Source organism: Pteropus vampyrus, unplaced genomic scaffold (assembly GCF_000151845.1).
Source record: "Pteropus vampyrus isolate Shadow unplaced genomic scaffold, Pvam_2.0 Scaffold18, whole genome shotgun sequence".
Classification (NCBI taxonomy): domain Eukaryota; kingdom Metazoa; phylum Chordata; class Mammalia; order Chiroptera; family Pteropodidae; genus Pteropus; species Pteropus vampyrus.
In genome coordinates, this window is record NW_011888799.1 from 8,848,024 (window position 1) to 8,872,756 (window position 24,733).

At 38.1% G+C, this 24,733-nt stretch overlaps 1 protein-coding gene and 2 pseudogenes across 2 annotated transcripts in view; 1 reads left to right on the top strand and 2 right to left on the bottom strand.

Moving 5' to 3' along the window:
• Positions 1 to 24,733, bottom strand: part of RCAN2 (regulator of calcineurin 2) — a 241,914-nt gene that overhangs the window by 101,954 nt on the left and 115,227 nt on the right. The gene's annotated exons all lie outside the window — the stretch shown is intronic.
• LOC111736190 lies at positions 6,207 to 6,328 on the top strand (annotated as a pseudogene).
• LOC111736211 lies at positions 15,420 to 15,538 on the bottom strand (annotated as a pseudogene).

Below are 24,733 nucleotides of genomic sequence, written 5' to 3' on the forward strand. Positions count from 1 at the left end.
TCTATCCCTTTGGAATGCAAGTTCCATGATGTCAGGGCTCCTGTACCTTGTTCACTGCTATGTCTCGCATACTTGGAGCTCAATGAATGTGTATTGCGGGAATGAATCATTGAATGACTGAAATCCTTCTGGTTCTGAGAGCCAGATGCTGCGGACATAGACCACAGATAAGTTTATCAAATGGGTCCCTGTACAGGACAGTGAACCTGAGTGAGGCAAATGAAGGTACCTTGGGTCACTGGGCAATGGGAACGGTGAAATGGGGATAGGAGAGGTCCCTAAGAAGTGAGGCCACTAGAAGAGAAGAAGGAGGGACACAAAATGCAAACTCTAGCATTCTTCAGAAGTCCAATGCTAAGTGGCAGTTGCAACACCCTCGGTCAGACTTGGGGACTGTCCTCATTCCACAACTGCCAGGTTAGCACCTATCGAGGCCCTGCAAATATCTTACAACTAATCCTCAAGTGGCACTTTGAAAAAGCCATCATCATTTCTTCTTGGTCTTACTCTCCTCCCCAGTTCCCACGGTTTTATCCCTGCCTCAATCCATCATTTAGGGAGACACATTTTGCCCTTCCCGTCCTCCACATCTGAACCCGATGGTGCATTTTATACAAGGCAGGATTATGCTTAAGAAGCTGACACACTTGAAAAATTACAGGGATGAGAATAAATAGGGTGTTCGCTTCATGATCCTGACTTCTGGGCATCGCATTCTCTGGGAACTGTTCCTCTTCCTTCCACCGAGATTCATCTGAAGGCAGCCCTGACCAGGCCAAGACAGAGTTTTCATAGGGATTTTCCAAACCAGGCACCAGTCCTTTGTGGTTGCAGAAGCTTGAGACTGTTGTTCGCCAAGCTGTTGTGTTTTTTTTGTTTGTTTGTTTTTACCGTAAAGCCAAATTCAGACATAAACAGAAAGAAAAAGTGGAAAAAGGAAGTCCTGGAAGCACTAGAGTCCTTATTTCCAGTGACAAGGATGGATTTCTTAAAGAAGTGAAAGATCCCACCTAGCAGCAAAATCAAGAGAGCTTTCAAAGAAAGTAGGGCATTTGATATGGACACCGGGTAGAACAAAGATAGATCAAAAAGTCTTATGAGAAAGGTAAGGGATTTGTTTAGGAACCAGTGACCAGCCCATTTAGTTGGAATATAAAGTATGAGCAGGGCAATGGTGAGTTATAAGATTGGAAGGAAGGGTTATGGCCACACAGATGAAGATTTTGAGTGCCAAGGTGAAGAGTGAGTATATTTCACTCAGTAAGGTATAGGATCTATCAAAAGTTTAAGAAAAGATCTATGCACTAGGTTGGAGTGGAGAAGGACTATAAATTTTGGTAGTTCTAAACTCTTGCCAGAAGGCCCTGAGGGGCAGGATTATGGATATGAGAAACACTATGGAGATAGAATGTTCAGGATATAATAATTAACTGGCTGTCAAGGTAATGGTCTGGATGGGGAGTGAAGTGAGGAGGAAGGCAGGTCGAAGGTATCAGAAAAAGGGAAAGGGAGGCAGGGAGGTCAGGAGGGGGCAAGGAGATTCTAAAGTTCCAAGCCTGGGTAGATGGAGATAACTTTATGTGAAACAGCTTAGTTATGTAGGTGACAAGAGTAAATTGCAATCAGTTCTTATACAGTTATGATGGTGAGATACATGTCTACATTCATTCACTTCGATCTTTAGCTATTATCATTAACCTTTACATTAGGAAAAAGGCAAAAAAGGAGAGTATGGGTAAAAACTGAGATTATGATTTACAGTGGTAACAGGCAGTAAGTAGTCTTAAATATATTAATTAAGGATGGATGTGATTGCAAAGCTGTTATAGTTGTTAGTAATCAAGACTCTAGAAATGATTCCTTTTCACTTTATCCCCATTATCCTCTAGTCTCTAAAAAAGGTCTAGACTTCAATCTGAGGTTTAAATACCTGAAAGTATTTGTCGAGTCTTACCCATTATTTGAAATTAAAGAATTAAAAAGCGAAAAAAAAAAATACTTATAGAAAAGCAACTGTACCATTTTTGGACCCGAACTTCTAATCATCCCACCAAGCCTGTTAGTCTTTCGATCGTGACACCACCTTCCACCCAGTCACCTTGCATCACGGCCTCAGTCATCTTTGACTTCTTCCACCGCAGTCCATAGCTTGACTAGGGTGCAGAGCTGGTTGATCTAGAGGATCAGTGAAGTTGTCAAAGGGCCCTCTCTCTGACTTTGTCTTTTGAAGGTTACTATCATTCTAAGAGGAGTATCTATTTTTGCCATAGGGAGGGGAAGTTAGAAAAGCTTTTCCTAAGGAAGGACCATTTTGCTAAACCTTGAAAAATAAGTCAGACATGGTTCCATAGTGTAGCTGTTTGTACGTCTGCTTTACACGCAGAAGGTCCTGGGTTCGTGCCCCAGTGGAGCCACTGTCCATGGTCTATGGCCATGCCACCCTGAACAAGTCCAATGTCTGATCTCAGAAGCTAGGCAGGGTTGGGCCTGGTTAGTACTTGGATGGGAGACCACCTAGGAAGACCAGGCACTGTAGGCATAAATAATAATAAATAATAAAATAAATTAAAAATAAAAAAGAAAAGAAAAATAAGTTGTTCTCTACTTTTCTAGATGAGAAGACATGTAGGGAGATGACATTTTAAGTGTAGGCAGGGGTGTGGAATGATGTGTTGAAGTAAGAAATACTATGAGTGGCCCAATATTGCAGAAATTCCCAGGTAGAGCAAGGGATTAGGGGTGGAAGCCAGGGAAAATGCAGCAAGACTGTTAGGCAATGAAGGGCTTGTGAGTTATGCATAGGAATTTAAATTTTGTCTTAAAAGAATTAAAAAACCAGTGAAGGCTATAACTCTAGCATCTTGACTCTCCCTGCCTCTAATTTCACTGCTATTTAATCTATCCTGTAAATAATCTGTGGCCAGAGAGACCTTTCTCCTAAGGACATATGATCATATTATTATCTTTGAAAGTGGACTGGAGTATAAAGTTGAAACCAGGGCTGCACATGTGCAAAGGATTATACAGCAGATCTTCGAATAACGCCATTTCATTCAAGTTGTTTCATTATAACGTTGATGAGAAATAAAAAATTCCTGGCTGGGGCCACGGTCTATGGGGAGTTTGCATGTTCTCCTCATGTCTGTGTGGGTTTTCTCTGGGTAGTCTGGTTTCCTCTCACATCTCAAAGATGTGCGTGTGAGTTGAATTGGGTGTCTACATTGCCCCAGTGTGAGTGTGGTGTGTGTAAGTGCACCTGTGATGAAAAGGCGTCCTGTCCCTGGTGAGAGCCTGCCTGGTGCCCTGAGCTCTGGCCACTGCAACCTAGAACTGGAATAAGCTTCTTAGAAAATAATCCTACTTGTTTTTATTAATCTTTCTTAACTGTATGTATAGCTCATATTTATTTTAATATCAGAAATGTTTTGGGTCTTTATTTAGAAGTTTGGTGATGTTTTTGTGACCAGAAATATGCTGCTAGAACTTGATTCTTGTTTATATTAGTTAGTCTGTGGTAAAACTGGTTTCAGAATGTGTCGTTTAGCTTAATGTTGCAGCTTCCAAGAACCTATTGATGATGCTAAGTGAGGACTTCATGTAATAAGGAAACGTTAAAAATCCAATGGGTAAACAGACCTCTGAGACCCTGTGCTGGCAATTTCTCATGCGACCTCAGTGGAAGGCCAGCCTCCTACCCTAAAATAGTGCAGATTACTTCCACGTACATGATGCATATAATCTATTATAGCTCTTACCCTTTCTCTATGGTTTAAATGTTTTATCATATCCTCAGCACTTAGCACATTGCCTGGCATAATGCAAGTAAACAAGATAATGTCTAATAAATAAATGAAAGAATGCATGAGTAAAAGACAGAAAAATCTAATGCCACCCTCGCTTCTTCTTATAAATGGATCATTTCTAAGCCATTCTATTCTAGTAGCAGCTCCATTTGCTTTAGTCTTTGGTGCTTAGCATAAAGTCTCCTACCTCATAACTCTATTCCTTAGAGATTTATACTGGAAGAACTAAGAAGCATAGCCATGAAGCCTCAGGTGTATTTATATGTATAGAGATGGCCGAAAGTCCACCAAAGGTTGTGCTCCTTCCATAGTATAAATCTGTTTCTGGCAAGTGATTTCACAATCAGGGCTACAGTTTCTAGTCCAAGAGTGATCCTGTGACTGAGTTCTGGCCACTGGGGTGGGAACAGAATTAATGTATGGCACTTTCAGGCTTGCTCCATAAGAACTCCCTGCAGGATCCTCGTTTCTCTTCTTCAGATTGCTCTCTGGAGCCAAGAATTGAAGATGGTAGAGCCTCTATAAGCCTAGTCTCTGAATGACTGCATGGAGCACGCTCCTATTTTCATCATCTTCCTCCTCTATAATACTGTCAATGAGGTTTCACATGAGTGGGGGAAAAAAACTCTTTTCTGGTAAGTCTCTGAGATTTTCGGGCATATCTGGTACAGCAGACAGCATTACCTTAACTAATACAGCATCCATGTATACTTGTGTTGTTAAAGTATGCATTCTCTGAATGCGAAATCCAATTTTATACAGGATCAAAAACCAAATGGAGATAGAATCAGAAGAGAATTTAATCCTTAAATGTGGAAATCTTTCATTTTAAATTTAATTTGAATGTTTTAAATTTGCAAGAGCAGGTAATATTGTTATTTGATATATAATAGAATGTTTCAAGGCAGAGACCAAGGGAGAAAATGATGCTTGAGAAAAGAGCTAGAAAGCAAAAGAGATAGAATGAATAAGATCAGAAAAGATTTTCAGGTGAAGTTCATAATTTTTTTAAACAGCTGAATTACTAATAGAAACTGATGGTGATTGGTGAGGTTTCAAATAAATAAATAAATCATCAGGATTATATGTAAGAAACATAAATTAGAAATAATTAGATATGCATTATAATTATGTCATTGCATCTTGTCAAGCTGCAGACTGCTAATGCCCCGTATTTTAAGAAGATTCTACCTGCCTAAAAATGGCAGGTAGGAACATCAAATGACTCAGTCTTATTTCTGCCATTCTAAGACCAGCCTAAGAAGGAAGGCATCTAAAAACCTCATAACCCCTGTCTTTTATTTACTCTCCATTTTCAAGAAGTAGTTGTGGTAAATCAAAAAGCTAGGAGAGAAGAAGGTAAAGAGAAAGAGGTAAGAAGCCACACGGAAGACCACAAAACGGCAATTGCTGTTACAAGATATGTCAGACTGATTACATTCACACCACCTAAATTGGGGTTTGTGCTGGGGATGTCTGTTGGGCTTGTCAATACTTTGGAAATTTCCAAACTTTGAGAAATCACATTCTTTCCTTGACTGAGATATGTCTTTTGAGTGTTTCCACACAGATGGGGTGTCAAAAGTAGGAAATACAAGAATCTGGCTATGGAGGACTGACTCTAGGATCAACAGAACAAGAGACAAAGGGATTTTCAAGTTACTTTTCAGGTAAGCCAGACTATTGCATCAGAATAGGTAGGAAGAAAGAGTCTCAAGGCAAATGCTCTACAAAATAAATATTGTACATGCGGATGGAGTTTTCTTTGTGTTGTGTATTTGCGATACCTGGTATGAAAGGCAATGTGAAAAAAGACATAGCATTCCAGTAGTAGATTCATAAATAAACTTATCAAAGTTTTCAATAAGCATGGCTCTGAGATATGCATTTGAATTTTTGGTGTTATTTTTGGTGGAGTATAAATGGAGTTTTCAATAAGCTGTTCATGAAAACATAACTTGGAACAATCTTTCTGGAATGCAGAGGCCTTTAAAAAATAAATAAAATACACAGAAACTTTCACTTCTAGTTAAATGTAGAAAGTTGTAGGAAACTACTGTGCCACTCTCAAAAAGAATAAGCCGCACACGCTACAATCATAGATTGTTGACTCCTTCAGAGAACTATTGAAAAAAATACCTAATTGAACTAAATCCCATAAAGCAATGAACCCTTCTCATGAAAACAGAGGTACATGTCTGCTTTCATCTGTCAGGTAATAGTGGGAGAAAAAAGAATTCACTAGAGACAGGTGTAAGAAGGAACCAGATAAACTCTTAACAAACTTTTATAGTTTCATGTGGGTTGGGATCATGGATTAGAATCCCATAGGATACCAGACAAAGACCAAGTCTGTAAAGCCAGCACTTTATCCAGACCAAAACTAAAATAAAGAAAAAGAAAGTTTACGGCCATACCACCTTGAATGTGCCCGATCTTGTCTGATCTTGGAAGCTAAGCAGGGTCGTCAGGCCTGGTTAGTACTTGGATGAGAGACCAACTAGGAATACCAGGTGCTATAGGTGAAAAACAAAATAAGAAAAACAGATCTGTGGGACAATATAAAGTATTCTAACATATGTATAATAAGAGTCTCAGAAGTAGAAGAGAGAATGATGCAGAAGAAATATTTGAATGTATAATGGCCAAGATTTTCCCAAAACTGATTAAATCCAAGAAGCTCATATAAACTCTGAGAAGACCATACCTAGACACATCATAGTTAAACTCCTAAAGTTTAAAATTAAATTAAAAATATTAAAAGCAGGAATAAGAAAAGGACATATTATATACAGAGGAACAACGGTGAAAATTATGACTGACTTCTCCTGGGACACAATGGTGACCATAAGAGAATGAAACAACACGTTTATAGAAAGATGATAAATTATTAACCTAGATTTTTATATCCATCGACAATGACTTTCAAACACGAAAGTAGGTCTTTAACTGTTGCTTATGAAGATGTAAAATAGTGACGCCAATTTTGCAGTTTCTTAAAAAGCTAAACATAAAATTAAAATGTTACCCAGAAATTCCACCACAAGGTATCTAGCCTAAAGAACGAAGACATGTTGACACAAAGACTTGTGTACATGTGTTCATAGTAGACTATTATAATAGCCAAAAATTGGAAATAATATAGTCATCCATCAAATGGTGAATGGATAATCAAAATGTAGTATATTCATATAATAAAGCACTTACTACCTATTCATCAATGTAAAGGAATGAGTTCCTGACATATTGTAATATAGATAAACCTCATGAACATTACACTACATGAAAAGAAGCAGAAGACCATATATTGTAAAATTCCATTTATATGAAATGTCCATAAAAGTAGATTAGTGGTTGCCTGAAACTCTGGGTGATCAAGGGGTTTGTTTGCAGATGGGCAAAAAGGACTCTTTCGGAGCAATAATATTCTAAAACTGGGTTGTGGTGATGGTTATACAACTCTGTAAGTTCACTAATAATCATTGAATGGTACACTTAAAATGGGCAAATTTTACGGTATATGATTTATGCCTCAATAAAGTTGTTAAACACATAAGGTTGTTAAATACAAAGGTAAAATAAAAACATTCAACAGAAAAAGTATGAAAGAATCCATCTACTGCACATCTGAACTACTAGAAATGATAAAACAAAGAGTCTTTCTACTAAAGGAAAACAATCCCCAGTGGAAAATCAGATTGGCAGAAATGGATCAAGAATACTTGAAGGGGTGAATTCATAGGTATATTATTATTATGATTATGATTATTATGATTATTATATTTATTTTAAAATTATTTAAAAGAGTTAATTATTTAAAGTAAGATAATAGTGAATTGTGGAGTTTACAGCCTCTTTAGAAGTTAAGTATATGACAATAAAAGCACAAAGATTGGTAGGTGAGAAAGAAATACTGTTGTGATGTTCTTTGTGAAGTAATATAATATTACTTGAAGGTAGACTATACTATGTTAAAGATTCATGTTGTAGTCTCTAAGCTAGAACAACCATTAAAATGAACACAAGGAGAACTAACTAAAGAGTATACAGAAGGGAACTAAATGGAATAGTAAAAAAATAAATAAATAATTGATTTACCCAAGAGAAGGCAGAAAAAGAAGAACAGAGAAACATAAGCCAGATGGAACAAATAAAAAGCAAATGCCAAGATGGTAGACTTAAATGAAACCATACTGATAATTACTTTAAATGTAAATGGCTTGTAAACACTTTAATTAAAAGGCAAAAATTATCAGACTGAATAAAAAGCAAGAAAGTAAAAATTTCTCTCTCTCTCTCTCTCTCTCTCTCTCTCTCTCTCTCTCTGTCAGAATTTGACAGGACTAAAGGGTAGAAATACAGATCTACAATCTCGGTCGGATATTTTAACACCTCCCTCTCAGAAACTGATAGAAAAATAAAAAATTAGTAAAGATAAAAAACATTTGAACAACTGTACAAACCAATTTTACCTAATTGACATTTATAGAACACTGTACCCAACAATTGCAGAACACACATTCTTTTCAGAGGTACATGGAACATTTGTCATGACAGACTATATGCTAGACTATAAAACAAGTCTCCATAAATTAGAAGGATCGAAAACATGTAAATCAGAGTTCCTCAAAAGCTCCAAGCCCATGTGGTCCCTGAGATGCTTTTAGTAGGTCCATAAGGTCAAAACTATTTTCAAAATGTTGAGATATAATTTCTTTTTCATTCTCATTCTCTCATGAATATACAGTGAACTTTTCCAGTGACCGAATGGCTTCTGATATCACAATAGATTGAATGAGTAGGCAAATGTGAAGATCTCGTTGCTTTTTATTAAGCCATACATTAAAGAGGTTTGCAAAAACAACCAATCTCATTCTATTCATTACTTTTTGTTGCTTTAAAAAATATAATTGTTTTTCATAAAAATATTATTTACATTAAAATGTTATTTTTAAATGACTTAATAATTGTTTTTTAAATTTCTGTTTTAATTTCTAATATGGTAAATATGAACAAACAGAACCACATAAACAAAAGCTCTTTGGGGCTTCAATAATTTCTGAGAGTATAAAAGTGGTGACATCAAAAATTTTGATAACTGCTCATATAGAATATGTTCTTTGACCACAATAAAATTAAATTGGAAATCAGTGAAAATATGACATCTAGACACGCCCCTTCCCCAAGTATTTGGAAATAAAACAACACTCTTTTGAATAATCCTTCAGTCAAAAAAGAAATCTAACCATTTCTTTTCAAAATTTAAAAAATATTTTAGGCCAAATAATAATGAAACAATATATCACAATTTGTGGGATATAGCTAAAGCAGTGTTTAGAGGAAAACATATAGCTTTGAAGGCCTAAGTTGAAAAGAAGAATAAAATTAACAATGTGAGCACCAGTTTTACACAAAATCTTTTAGAAAATAGAGAAGGGAGAAACATTTGACAACTCATTTTGTGAGGGTAGCATAACCCTTATGCCAATTTGTTAAAGATATAAAAATAAATATGTATAATTTTTCCTGGTAATATATTTAGAAATCTCTTCAAAGAAATCATCAGAGATACAGATAAATATTTAAGTGCAAGAGCTATAACAATAAAAATTATATATCCAATTATTAGGAACTAGTTAAATAAATTATAACAAGTCTATAGGATGAGACATGGACTTATTAAAAGTATGTTCTCAAAGGAATTAATCCCATGGGAAAGACATAAGTTAAGTAAAAAAAATGTAGTCTGATCCTATTATTATATGTAACATTCTCACATATAAAAAGCCTGAAAAGAAATGCATTAAAATATTAGTATTGCTTAATTCCAAATTGGAGGGATTGCCAATAATTTTTGTTTTCTTTTTCCTTTTGACGTATTTTGCAAATCACCTGCAATGTAAGTGTGTATTTTAAATTTAAACTTTAACAATAAGAAAATTCAATCTGTTGTTTCAAAATAAAATTTGGATAATGCAACACCATAATTCACAGAATTATAATTCTCTGAAGAACCTTTAAAATTCATTGGTCCTATGCTTCCATTTTATAGATGGAGAAAGTTGAATTCTTCTTCCGAGGTGGACACACATAATGTACTTCAGTCAAACATCAAGTTAGTGATAGAATGAAGTCTCGAATTTGGATCTCCCTCCTCCCAACAGCATGCCTTTCTCTTTAGGTTACAATGTAAAGAAAATGACATTATCGCCATGTATATAAAAATTCTTCAGATTTAATCACTGCTCTCCAGCTGCTGAACCCATAAGACTTATTCTGGTTTAAGCCATAAATTCAAATGTAGAGTATTTGAATTTATGTTTAAAAGTATACTATTAACAATCTCAACAAAAATATACAGGATAAGTATTTTACAAGGAGTTGAGTATTTTTCCTACATGAATATTAATAATATTTTTTCATGTTATCTAAAATATGCCAGTTGACTAGAATTTCAAATTAAGGCAATCCATTACATTTAGAATTATCAACTGCATAAAAAAGACTCAATATTCTATTAGAGAATTCTAGCAAAAAAGAAAAGAAGAAAACGAGTCATTTTTCAAAGTGTCCATATTTCACTCAATGGAAGGTTCAGCTCAAAGATCATTTTCACATGCAAAATTTGACTTGACTTATGAAGAAATATCTCTTAAATAGAAATATTCATAAAGAACAAAAGGTGTATTTCTTTCTTGACATATTAATGAGTAAATCAAGACTGTGTGAAAATAAATGATCAAGATCTTTTTTTTTTTTAGTAAAATCTGGAGAAGATGGCTTGTTATATGTAAGACCTGAGCAGAATACTATATTGTAACTTAAATCAAAGCATCCATCATTTTCAACCATAAAGACTAGATTTCCAGCGATGGCACATCTAGTAAAGCACCTCAAATGATGTTTGTGTCACTTTCTGTGTTGAGGAAATTAAATGGCCATTTTATGGTGGATTTAAGGTGACTTAATCCAGATACAGTAGGCAATAAGCGGGTGCTTTCTAATTTTGTAAGTATTTCATAAAAGGAGAAAAAAAAATCCACATTCAATGTCAGGATTAGTATGTCAGATCACATCCTTCATTATTGAATTGTACAAAAGAAGCTAACATATATGACCTTTGTTCAGGGGAGAGAAAGAGGAAAGGAAAACAGAGTAACTAAAGATTTCTGATCTAAGAAATTTTAAATCCAGTGGCAAGAAAGAAATACATAGATAATACATGTGGATACACAAATGTCCGTCTCGGAGAAAGAAAGAACTGTTAATCCTGGAGTCCACTTTGATTCCTCTCTTTCTTTCTCATCCACATCCAACCTACATGCAAATCTGTTGACCGAACCTTCAAAGTCTATCTTAACCCTGATCATTCTTGACTCTTCCACCCCTTGCCCTGGTTTAAACCATCATCTTGACTCTTCCACCCCTTGCCCTGGTTTAAACCATCATCTTCTCTCAATTGGACTAATGCCAGAGCTTCCTGACTGGTCTCCTGGCATCCTCTCTAGTTTTAATACAGTGTATGCCCACACTGAAACTGGGATGACCTACCTTTTAAAAAGCCAATCGGTTCATGTCATTCCTTGTTCTCACCTCCCAATGACTTCCTATTACCCTGAGAAAAAGATCCACAATTTTCATCATGGTCTATAAGAACCTATGTCATCTGGTCCTGGCCCCCACTTGACCTGATTTTCCACTGCTCTCCTCCTTTACTATGTTCCAACCATTAAGATGTTCTTGTTGCTTTAATCCACCAAGCACTCTCCTGCCCCAGGGCCTTTGCACTGTTGTTCCCTTTGCTTGGAATGTTCTTCCCTCAGACCTTCACATGACCTCCTCTCTCACTTCATTTAGGTCTGTCTTCAAATGTCACCTCTTCAGGGTAGCCTTTCCTTACCATTCTGCCTAAAATAGCATCTTCTCTAACACCTCACCCTGCTTTATATTTCCCAGTAGCACTTACTACCACCTTCCACATCATAAATCTGTTTATTTTTTTAGGGTTTCTCCATTAGAATGTAAGATCTATGAGGGTAGGAATATTGATGGTTGCATTCACTGCTGTATCCTCAGCATTAATAGTGTGTGCCAGGCATATAGTAGCTCCTCAATAAATACCTGTTCAATGAATAATGAATGGATGAATGAAATTAGGAGAGAGCTAGAAATTGGAGAAAAACCTGATATTGAATAAGGAATATTGTGTGTGTCACCACTTCTAGATTCTCTGCCACAGCAATGGCCTATGTTAAAAGATTTTGCTTGGTTTGTAAGCAAGGTGAGCAGGATGGATAGAGGTGCCTGGAGAGTGGTTGAAATGCAAGTGGCTGTCTCATGATGAAGGCAGTTCCTCCTGGGTCTGGAGCACAAAAGTCACCAGCGGCATGGTAGGAAGGGAGTGAGTGATCCCAGAGATATAGCATTTGAGGCGATCCATTGGGTACAAATTACATAATTTCTGGGCATTTGAGTTTATGTTCTTAAAACAGGAATGGTAAAACTGATTTAATTTTTTATATGCAGAGGCAAGCTGTGGGCTGAACGAAGTCGCTGAAAAGGATATATAGGAGTCACTGCTGCTACAGGAATTGAGTTGAATGGTTCTTGTCTCTGCAAGCAGCAATTTGAAATCCAGATACTGCGTGCATCAATGACATAAGGCAAGACCCTACTTCCCTGAGAGTAAAATACTACATGGGAGTCTTTACGTGGCAGGCATTATTCTAGTCTTTTACATAGCTATTAAACAGTAGAGTTGGGAGTGGAACCCACAAAGTCTGGCCTTGGAATCCATCCACTTAACCGTGAGCCATGCTGCATCTCATGAGAGTGCCAGTTAACTCGACCTTGGGCAGGTCATCCTCTCTGTGCTTCAGTTTCCTATGGTTAGCAACAGTACTACCTCTTAGAGTTGTGAGGCTCTAATGAGTTAACCCATGTAACATGCCCAGAAAAGGTCCTGGCATACAGTAAGCATTCTCCTTTTATCATTGTATCTGTCAGATCAGCTCATAGCATTGGAATTACCGGACCGAATATAGATCTTAACTTTCCCAAAGTCATGTCTCTGGTAAATGGGGCCAAGATTTAAACCCAGCTATATTTGTTCCCAAAGCTCTTGTTCTTACACACTTGCAAACTATTGTCAGCTGTTTCCAGTGCTGGCATCTTCCAAGCATTTGACAGTTCTCAGTCAAAGCTTTCTGCTCACTCCCTTTCAGGCATTTGTTCGTGATATCCGAGTTTTAATTTTGTGCTTAGAACTTGTTAACGATTTAACATTCTGGTCAAAATGTTTTAGCCTGGAACATGTCTTGTTCCAGGAGTGCTGAAATCAACAGGGCAGCTAGTGTGGACATTACATTTTGATTCTCATCTGAGATTCTTAGCAAAGATTTGAAGGAAGCCATGTCCTTGAAAGTCTCTCACATACCAATGCTCCACACTCCAAGAGGCTTTATCTTCTAGCTGCAGCTCTCACAAGATACACAGGTGAGAAATTTAATAGCTCCTCTAGTAAACAGCACACACTGCCAAGTTGGCAAAACAGGCCAGCTCATGGACAGGAAAATAAGTGATTCAGTGGGACCCAGATAATAAATATCTTTGGCAATGATGGATGAACAAAACAAAATACACCTGCATGCAGACTAGATGGTCCAGGGAGTTGGTGGTGCAGATTGTTTTTATTTATTTTTATAATTAGGGTAGGGTGGGTGAGAAGCCAGGAAATTGAGAAGAGTGAAATTTTTCTGTGACAACCAGCTCTCTAGACTTCCCTTCTTACGTCCTCAGGAACTCAGTGTACTTGAAGTATTCTTTGTTCTAGAAAAGGTCAGACACTTTACTTTATGCTGTAAATAAATCATTCTTACCTATAAAATAATGTCACCCAGCTCAGATTATAGCTGGATTTCGACAGGCTCCCAGTAAGCATAAACCATGAGCATAGATGTACATTCAGTGTACCATGAAAGCATTCTTCAGTGGGGGAAGGAAATTCTGGAGTAGGCCCCTACTGGAGTCTCTGAAGGCACAATAATAAGCTAACCACCCACTCTCTGTTCATAGGAAATGCTTGAACTAATAAACATCCCAAATCCTTTTGGCTTAATCCAGTTGATCTACAATAATCAATATGTTCCAATGACTTTACCAGGGGTACTATAAGTTACAGCTTTAAGTCAAAAATGATAGATCAATTGATGGAATAAAGAGGAGGAAATGATTATTTGTACGAAAATCTCTGAGAATAGCCCTTTCCCTTTCTCCCATCATAACTTCCTTCTCCCCCCAGGACTGATTTCAGAGGCGTAGGCCCAGAGCAGTAGAGTTACATAGTCTGGGTCCAAAGACTCCATCTGCCTCTCCCCTTGACTGGCATATTTAGGGCTCCAGCACAGTCTGTCAAGGGTCTTCAGCAGACCTCCTTGAGCTCCAATAAATGCTATTTTAAACCTGAACCTCTCCCTAAAACATTAGGTGGAAAAAATAGTCTCAAAACTCTGACTCGAACATTAGTTGTGCTCTATAACTTCATGGAACTCATCCAAGTAAAATTCCCCTAGGGAGATCCAGGCTCTGGGCCAGGAACAGGAAGTTGTCAGGGTAACACGGGGACACGTTGTACCTTGGAAGGATCAGGGAAAAAGAGGGGCTCTGTGACTGAAAAGGAAGAAGACACATACAAAGTTAGGGAGGCCTTCGAAGACAAGAGGCATCCATACTACATGTGAAACCTATGGCCATAATCTGCTTCTTGGAGGAGGCAATCTGAAAGACCTGCAGAGACCAGTATGTACAGACGGTGCAGTTGGAGGTGAGGCCAGGTGGAATCTGATGAGTCCTGCATGGATAACCCTTAGTAAATAAGTTTCAGACATGGTGGCAAGGTTCTCCATCATCTTGATGAAAGTTTCATCCCAAATAAGGAGATATCTCCTTTTTGTAGAAGGTGAAGGCAAGTTTTGTACTCTGATCCATGTTCAGCTTAGGGCTTGTTATGGTTATAAGTGTCCCTATTTAATCTCACAGTTAATACCTGAGAGTGGACACTAGGATGAGATGTGAGGTTTATTCATTACTCTTACTGCTTAACTAATATCCATTTCAACTCTTTTTATAGAGAAAAAGTATGGAAGCTTGCCCAGGACAGTGTTTAATTTCCTATGCAGGAGAGAGGAAACACTGATTTACAAAGAATGACAATGGTTTACACACATTTGAAGCATGATCAATGAAAATTTTATATACATAATTATGCACACAAGATGTTTTTTACCATGTTACCAGACTTTAAAACTGAAATTGTGTCTATAAATGACATTTTCAAAACCCATAGAATTTTCTTCTTATTTTTCATCTGGACTTTAATTCCGGGAGTCATAAACCCTAGTTTACTTTCTCAGGTATCAAAGACATCTTTTGTTTGATATAGGATCCAAACCAAGAAATATTTATACAATTGTGAAGTGCAGCTTTCCAACAGTTAAGTTTGCTTCTAAATGTTAGTCACTTTATTTATTTTATTTTTTTTAGGCGAGGCAACCCTCAGTTGACCTCACAGATTGCAAGGACCTTGTCAACTTACAATCCTTTATTTTTTGTTTTTTATGCCTACAGCACCTGGACTTCTTAGGTGGTCTCCCATCCAAGTACTAACCAAGCCTGACCCTGCTTACCTTCTGAGATCAGACGGGATCGGGCTTGTTCAGGGTGGCATGGCCATAGACTAAATGTTAGTCACTTTTACCTGCAATCTGTTACTAAAAGTTTTAAGTGTTTAGGATGTATATGTATGAGTGGTCTACATTTGCACACATGTGTATATGTACATTGTGTGTGTGTGTATAGAATAAGTCTTATGGTTGATAGGGACATTAAATGGCACTCAGAGCAGAGCTTTTCAACCTTAGCTATTTGGTAGAATTACATGGGGACTTTTTAAAAATCCTGATCCTCCAACTGATGAAATCTAAATAGGTCTGTGGTCTTCTAATTAACGTTATGATTCCAATGTGAATTTCTTGACTTTGATGTTGAACTATAGTTATGTGAGATGTTACCACTGGGGAAAATGGGTAGAGAGTACAAGGGACCTCTCTTACAACTTCCTGTGAGTCTATAATTATTTTAAAATAAAAAGATTAAAAACGCTGGTGCATAGGCCATTTACTGGACCAATTAAACCAGAAGCTCTGGAGTGGGACCCTGGAATCAGTCTCTTTTAAAGATTCTCAGGTGACTGCAAAGTGAGGCCAAGGTAGATAGTCACTGATTTTGTCTAACTAGATTCCTGATATTTAAATGTTTTACAATCTCCTCACACATTGCTTACTATTTTAATAGTAATAAAGCACATTTCAATTACGGAACAAAATATTTATTATGAGCTTTCTAACATTCTAGGAAACCTGCAGTAATTTCTCAGAGGAAAGACTGTTATCTGTTGCAGGCAGAATGTTAACTGTAAATAATTCCTAGATTGTATTTGAATAGAGATAAGCTAACCTTTGTGGGAAATGCAGGAATGCAACATGTTATTATGGTATAAAAATATAAACACTTTTCCACAATTAAAGCTGATCATAATTAAAAGAACATTCTATTTGTTGTTTAATAGATATGCTTAAACTTCAAAATTTTTTCAGTGCACAACTGGAGTTTGTCTCCACAAACACTCATAATAAAAGTGAAGGACTCTACTTAGATATCAGCCTGAAATAAAAATGAATTCGCAAACAAATTATTTCTCTATCTAAAATTTCATGGTTCTGATCTTGAAAGCTATGTATTAGACCTATGTGCTGTTAGTTATTAAATACTTTCAGAAAATCCCTTCCATATATCCATATGTATGCAGACTGAGAAAAAATATTGTAATAAAAATGGAAAATCGTATAATTAAGGAAGTTCATCATTTGGTCATTGCTTCCTTTATTGACAAAATAGGGCACATTTCAAACATTGAAACGAGTCTTTAGAATGAGCGTTACATCTGTCAGGAAACCAATAGAGGTTTCTTAAGAGACTAAATTGGTCACATAACTCCCACTCACCGCTGGCTAAAACATCTGTCCAGGAAGGCTCTGCATAAGCAATGAACCAGTCCTCCACGTGAGAATGTACAACAATATAGGAAGTCAGACTGCTCTGGAGTAATAAAGTGAAAATTGAAAAAGAAAAGAAATTCTTTTTCACAATAATAACTGCTACCTGTATGTCCATGAACAGGATCAAAAGGTAAGCGATGCAAAAGAAACACAGCTTGGTATCTAACAATTTATGCTTTATCTTAACCTAAGTCTACACTGACATCAGTCACCACACAAGCCGAAGGTCAGTAACCATTCATAAGACCACCACAGAAGTAGGCCTACTATTTTTTTAAGGGCAGATGATATTTTTTATTACAAGCTCCTAGGGAGGCAAATTTAGGACAAACAAAAGTAGATATGGTAACCAATTCAAAGAAGTACTAAATGGAATGATTTCACCTATATTCATGCTGTCTGAGCCCAATTTTAGATCTGATTTCTTCTAGTTACCATAGGTAGTTAAACCTAGGGCAGCCAAATCCTCTAGGATAAACTCAACCTCTGTGGATACCAAACACAAAGTAAAATAGGTTGAAATGCATAAAAAACACCCAAGTTACAGGGTCTGTAGTGAACAGGTAAAGTAGGGAGTACATACTTGAGGGGTTTTTTTTGTTTGTTCATTTATTTTTAAATATTTTATTGGGATATAATTGACATATATTAGTTTCAGGGGTAAAACATAATGACTCAATATCTATATACATTGTGAAATGATGACCATAATAAGTCTAGTAACATTATCACACAGTGATGAGAACTTTTGTGATGAGAACTTTTAAGATCTATTCTCTTAGCATTTTTCAAATATACAATACAGTATTGTTAACTACAGTCACCACAGGCCTGCTATTTTTAACTCAGGTCCTCAATCACATACAGCCATGCTTCTCAGATTTTATTGCACTCATATTTGCCCGAAGATCTTGTAAAAATGCAGATTCTGGTTCAGGGCTGACATTCTACATTTTTAACAAACTCCCAAGGGCTGCTGCTGTTGCTCCAGGGCCACGCTTGGAGGAACCAGCCCCACTCCGGGCAGCCGGCCGGCTAAGTGGTCCCTCGGCACTACCTGAGTGGCCAGGGGAAGGTTGCAGCTGTCCCTGAAATATCTCATTACAGCCGCCCGTACAGAGCATGTCTTTGTCACAGCGGCATCGATAGAGTTATATCACAAGAATTAGGCAACATGGTAGAAGAGAAAATGATAAAGCCAGCCCCAGGTTCTTTTCATAACTTAAATATGTTTTGTTTCCTCTTATTACCAAATTAAGAATTATATCTTTTTTAAAAAGTATAGAGGCAGAAATCTGAAATTATGGATTATTCAAAATCTTCTCGAAGCTTGCTGTAAATTCTGGGCTTTGGTTTCTTATGTATTTTAGTGCTTCAGGAAGAGATATCCTACTCTTGGCCAAAAACAAAAATGATGTTTTATGACTTGTAGAATTGTAGTAATGCAATTATTACATCTTTAATATGTCACAGAAATGTCTACTAATTGTTGTGAATGAAACTTGCCAAAGGTCAAACACTGAGTAAATGGGAGAATGAGTAAAAGGGTAACAATGAGTAAGTGGGAGAAGAGGATTCTAACTGAGGGTCTTGCTTTTCACATACTAGCACGCTGCCTCTCTGCAATGAACACTTACAGACGACCGCAGATGTAACTTCCCCCTGCATTGTCCAGACCAGTCTTTTCAACTGCCCTGCGAGATAAACATTAAATTATACCCATTTTACCAAATAAGAAACTGAAGCTCAGAGGGGTTAAGGGACCTATCCAACAGCTAGATAATTAAGTAGAACATTCCATTCTTCCCAATGTTTACTTTCTGAGGCCAGTCTTCATTTATTCAATTCCCCTTGTAATTCCGTTGTGATGTACTTGTCCCTCTCCTGCTATACAGGTTGGTGATTGCCAGGGACTTGGGTATCTCAGTATTAACAAGTGGAGCAGGCTGCCACATCATGCTGCCGCTGCCAAGACATGAGGGCCCAGCTGGCCACGGGCTGAAGACTAGAGTGAAAAACTCATCCCTGTGTGCTTAGGACAGTCTCATTATAAACACTGAAAGTCCCACATTCTGGAAACCCCCTCCTTAGTTAAGGAATTAGTTAGTCACATTTAGTTAATGATTTTAAATATAAGATGGTAACGAAACATAAAACATTCATATTTTGCTTATTGCATGCCAGGTACTGAGTGTTTTCAAATCCACATTAACCAGTGAATCCTCTCAGGAGCCCTATGATGAGGGCACTTGTGTTCTCCTTGTTTCAGAGATATGGGAGCAGAAGCCCAGAGAGGCTGACATGTTCAAGGTCACACAGCTAGTAGGTGTTGAGATTGGAATGGTTTTAATTGTCATAAGGACTTCTTAACTAGGGCACGAAACCCCTGGCAGGTGTTAGCAACAGGAATTGCAAATCGCTTGGGAAATGCAGAGGACATAAAGAAGCCAAGACAAGGAAATATGCTTCACCTTGTCCAGGGCAGGAAGGCTCAGGCAATGTCTCAGTCTCTCCCAGCTCCCAGCCAAGATATTACATTTCTCTCACCAGAGGGCGCAGAGGCTTAATGTGAACTGGAAAAATCTATCCAGTCATTTCAGAACTAATTTTTGTATAAAATCTTTAGTTTATTTTTACAACATGCAAATCAGAGGTATAGATGGAAAATTCAATAACGTTATAATCCTGGCAATGCCTTAGGTCTAGGATGACATTTATCCAGGCAAATGCACTTTTGTGGTCCTAGGAATGATGGTTGTGGCATTTTAAAGCTGCATTAGGCCCTGCTGCAGAAATCCTTTACTTTTGTAAATCCTATGGGGTAGACAGAATTTATCAAGCCAATGAAAAATATGCTTCAGTAATAATCGTACTGTGTGTTTGGGGAGTCCTGCCTGCTGACTGCTGTGAGCACACTTCAAAAGGGCTTTGCTGGGCAGCTTGTTTGGGGCAATAGTGAGGGCACTGTAGGGGAGGTACTCCCACCTCTGTGAGGGAAGGCCTCGGGCCCCGAGGCATCTTCAATGGCCAGTCAAAGGGTCTAGGATTCTTCCACTCCAGACCTTCTTCTCCAGCCTTAACTGAGATGTTAAGTTAAAATTTTAATGCCCAGCATAGTGGGGACATTAGCGAACACTGATGCCTAAACATGGACTTTGGGGAGGAGTTTTTCACATTTCCTCATCTAAAAAGTGACGCATTAAACCTGATGAGGGATTTCCCCTGTATATCAGGGAAGAGGCCATTTTACAACCTGCAGATGCCCAGGCCCCATGAGATTTGGTTTCAATTGGCCTGGGTTAGGGCCCAGGGATTCTTTGAGACCCGCAGTGATTTGACTATGCTGCCAGTGGTGGTCTTCATGGGAACCCCCAGCCTAGACCATACATTAAAACCACCTGGGAAATTAGAAAAAAATCCCAATGCCCCAGCTACACTCCAGGCCAATTAAATCAGAATCTTCAGGGAAGATCCAAATAAGCAGTACCATTGAAAGCTGCCAGGTGATTCTAATCTTATGCAGCCAAGTTGGAGAATCACTCAGCTAGATGGCTAGGGGACTATTCCAGTGGGAAAATCCTGCTGTATTTAGAGTCCTGCCATCCCTTCCACATTTAGCATTCTGCAGCTCCCTCTAATGCAGTTCGTTCCCAAATACAAGGCCCTCAGAATCGTAGGTGGCTTGTAAAAACACAGACTTCTGGTCCCCACCCTCAGAAGTTCTGATTCATTAGTTCTAGGGTGGGACACAAGAATTTGCATTTCTCACAAGTTCTCAAGTGATGCTACTGCTGGTGCAGAGATCACACTTAGGAAACCATTTCTCCAAGGCATAAAGGGCACTAGACTTCAACATCAGATAGAACAGAACCCAGAACAAGTAATTTTTGTTGGAAAAAGATAATCAGATAAGGAAAAATAATTACACAGGGCTGCCAGCGCCAGCACCACAGACAGCTTCTGGACAGTTACTGTGTGATACAGAGATACTAACTGGATGCTAAAACGCAAAGATGATGGTCTGAGAAGTGAGAAGGTAGCAAAGACACTTCCTCTCTGTCAACATTTGGCCTATAGCCTAAAGCTATTTGTCAGTCCAATCACAGGAAGGTAGAAATGTTGAAGCATGTGCCGATTTCATCAATAATTTTATTCCGTTAACACTCTCTAGTGTATTTGCTTACAATCTTTCAACTATTCATATTTTATGAATTGGGTTATTTATGATATTTGTTTTCTGGATGCATGTATTTAGATATATTCAAACCATGTCTGAACACATAAAAAGTGCATAATTATTGCTCTCAATGGTTTGGGATTCTCAAAAGACAGAACTTTCAGGAATGGGGAAAAGGACTGTGAAAGGGGATGGACAAGGAGACTAACATCAACTTTGGGAGAGTATGACCTATTTGTATGAATATATCTTGTTTCGTTCTCACACACACAAAAAAAATAGTTTGATAACAGAAGTTACAATGCACAGATGCTAGAGCCAAGACTCAGAGAACACAAATCATTTGTCTAAATTCTCAGAGCTCCAGGAAGAAGAGCCAAGATGTGCACCTGGGTGTGTCTGACTCGAGGCCCAGGCACTGTCCCTTATGCCAACATATCCTATTCCATTATTTCTTCTACTCAGAGGCTCTGCTAACCTCCCTAATCTAGCGCTTCTCAAACTTTAATGTGATAAGAACCCTAATTGTTAAAAATGCGCATTCTAGGGTAAGGCCTACGATTCTGCATTTTCTTTTTCTCCCCCCCCCCGCCCCGCCCTCTTTAATCCCCGCCCCACTTCTACCCCTGACCAATGGATGTTGCCGTTTCCCCTTAAGAGCTGGATCTCTGAAGGCGGGGCGTCTTTTCTCACAGGCTAGCGGCGCTCACCCGGGGCCTGGCGCACCCTGGGCCTGGCACTGATTCTGCATTTTCAAACGAGCTTCCAGATGTCACAGATGCTGCTGGTCCAGGAACCACACTTTTTATATCAAGGTCTTAGGAGATGTGAGTTTCAAGAAAGCTTTATGTGAATGAGGGGAGACAATAAAATCCCCAAAGAACTATTTTGTATAAAACATTGTAAGTCTATAAAAACTGGAGGATAAAAGCGCACAGAGGCCGGACTTAAAAGATACAAAACAACTTTGCGCTTTAAAACAGCCAATCACCATCTGCTTAGTACCAAACGACAAATGAACCGTAATCAGTATTGCTCAATCTAATGAATTTTCACTTTGCTACAGTGGTGAAGGGTCTGTAAAAGTGGCTTACTCGTTGATAATAGAGAGAGAAATGCACTCTTATACATGGTTCTAATGTATGTTTTAAAATGGTCATTTAATTTGTGCAATGGTGGCTGGAGAGTAATGCTGTAATAACAGGCCTTCTCTCTATCCCAATGTATGTGTAAAACTGGACTTGGATTTTCAGAGAAATGATTCAACTATAAATTTCCTCCTTCTGCCCCATTTTGCAATTCTCTGAACAGAGACTGTCCGATTCATGAAATGTTAAATAAAGTCTGTTTGTAACACCCAAATTGTCTTCTTTCATCATTTTTAACACATGCAAAGTTAAATGGAACATGCAAAGGGACCTCTGTTCATAACACATGGGAGTCTCGTAGAGGGAAGCCACCATCTCAACATGTAAATTATTATTGGTACGGCTTAAGAAATGCTATAAGAAATGGAAAAGTCTCAGTTGAATGTACCATCAGGAGTGCATTTTATTTGATTATTTTTCTTCACAAGCCATTGATAATTCTAGGCTTATTAAATCACACTATCAGGTAGAATTATTGTTTTTTTATCTTTTTAAAGAAAGTTCCGAAGAACACCTCTTCTTGCCAATAAGTATCCTAGATATCTCGTGATAGCCTGAAGGTTACATGAGGTGCTGACCTATTTAGAAAGCTCTTGAAGCCCCAGTATTAAAATTACGCCACTGCGGAACTTCAAAGGCTTGGTGAGTTAAGATGAATTTAAAATATCAGTTCAAGATCAAGTTAAATCATTTAATTATTCTGACCTATTGTTTTCAGACAAGATAGAGAGTCATTCTTTCATTTCTTTTTCATACTGTTGAATCTCTTATCAACAGTAACAGTTGATCTACTCTATACATCATCTTTTAAACTAAGTATGGGGATTTCTTTTCTTGATTTATTTTTTCTTGCTCTTGAAATACATATAATGTCAGATAATAAGATCGCCAAAATAAACTACATGCAGGCTGATATTTCTTTCTTCTATTTTCTGTGTACATTATAATTTCCAATTTTTTTGACATAGCTGGCAATTAATTCTAGCATTTTGAAATGCATGTGTGAGGCAAATGATAATTAACAACCAATGTATCTTGGCTTACATTCTTCTAAATTCATCTTCAAGTTCCATTGGCTCCAACAAACTTCTCTACTCTCTGCTCTAAATTGCACATAGTGTCCAGATATGCAATTTAAGAGCTGTTTATCTTTCAGTCTAGAGCAGCACGGACAAATTTTTTTTCTGTAAAAGGCTTCTTGAGGCTTCATTATTCCATGCTCAGATCACCTTTCTTCTGGACTTGACCTTGGCACGTATCTCTAGTCTATACCCAGTGACTAACACCCTGCTAGTGCCTCCTCAGCACCCATGTGCTCCACTCACACTCCTGACCTTGCCTGTTTCTTTAATTTTGCCTGCTCCTCTGTCCTCGTTATTCTGTTTGCCTTCTATAGTAATCCCCTACTCTTCTCTGCCCTGCCATGGGCCCCAGGAAGCTGCCCCATGGAATGCATCACCCCATTTCCCTTATCTGGCTTCTGGTTGAGGTCAGCCAATGGGAGGCTCCAGCAGGAGATCAGTAGGCAGGGAATAAAAGAATTGGGGTATGTTTGTGTTCTTGTGTGACGCAGCTCCCTTTTGGCAGACTATCCCAGCTCCTGCTATGCCTCATGGTGCTATTGCTCCTCCTTGTTTCTTAGCCCCAAGGCTGGTAGCACCTCCCACCTTTGCTAGCCTTTGAATGCCTCAGTACCCCGGTTAGTTATTATAGTGCTGCCTTCACTTCAGTGAGAAGTCTCTTCAGTAAGTCTCTGTTTAAATCTTCTGAGTGATTCCATTTCCTGCTAGAATCTTAATTGATAGATGTGCTGAATCTTCACCTGTGTGCAGTACCCCCAGAACTCAATCAGTCCCCAGGTCCAATCCATAGTTAACTTTCCATATTGGACGTGCTTTGCCAGGGCACCTTCAGCATCACACAGGCTTCCTGCTTCTTCAATTTACACTCACTGCCCAATGAGCTACCTTTTCGTGATTTAACTGAGGGTTCTTAACCTGAGATAAGTGGATCCAGAAGGGTTACATAGGCAGATTTGGAGGGGGATACATGTATACTCTGACATTGTATAAAAACTGAGTATTTGTGCAATTTTCTGGAGAGAAAGTCTGTATCTTCCTTCAGATGCTCAAAGGACTATGACCCAAATGGCTATAAATTATTTTTAACTGAAGATGGAAAGTTCTGCAAATTGGAAACAACTTTACCATTTCAATTAGTGATGCCTGATTCTTACAGTGTTTTACTATAGCCTAAGCAGTGATTTCTGACAATTCTCTATTTATACAGAGAATCAACTCTGTTGAGTGTCCAAAATATAACCTTGGTTCTAAATAATTTGGAGAACAAAATAAGCAAGTATAGATGGTGGCCAAATTGTAACTCTTATTAATCACAAAGACTAGCTAGCTTAGTGTGAGCTAACTATCTTAGTAAGAGAAAAATGGGTCTGGCCAGACTAACTTCTCCAATCACAGGCAAAGCTGGGCT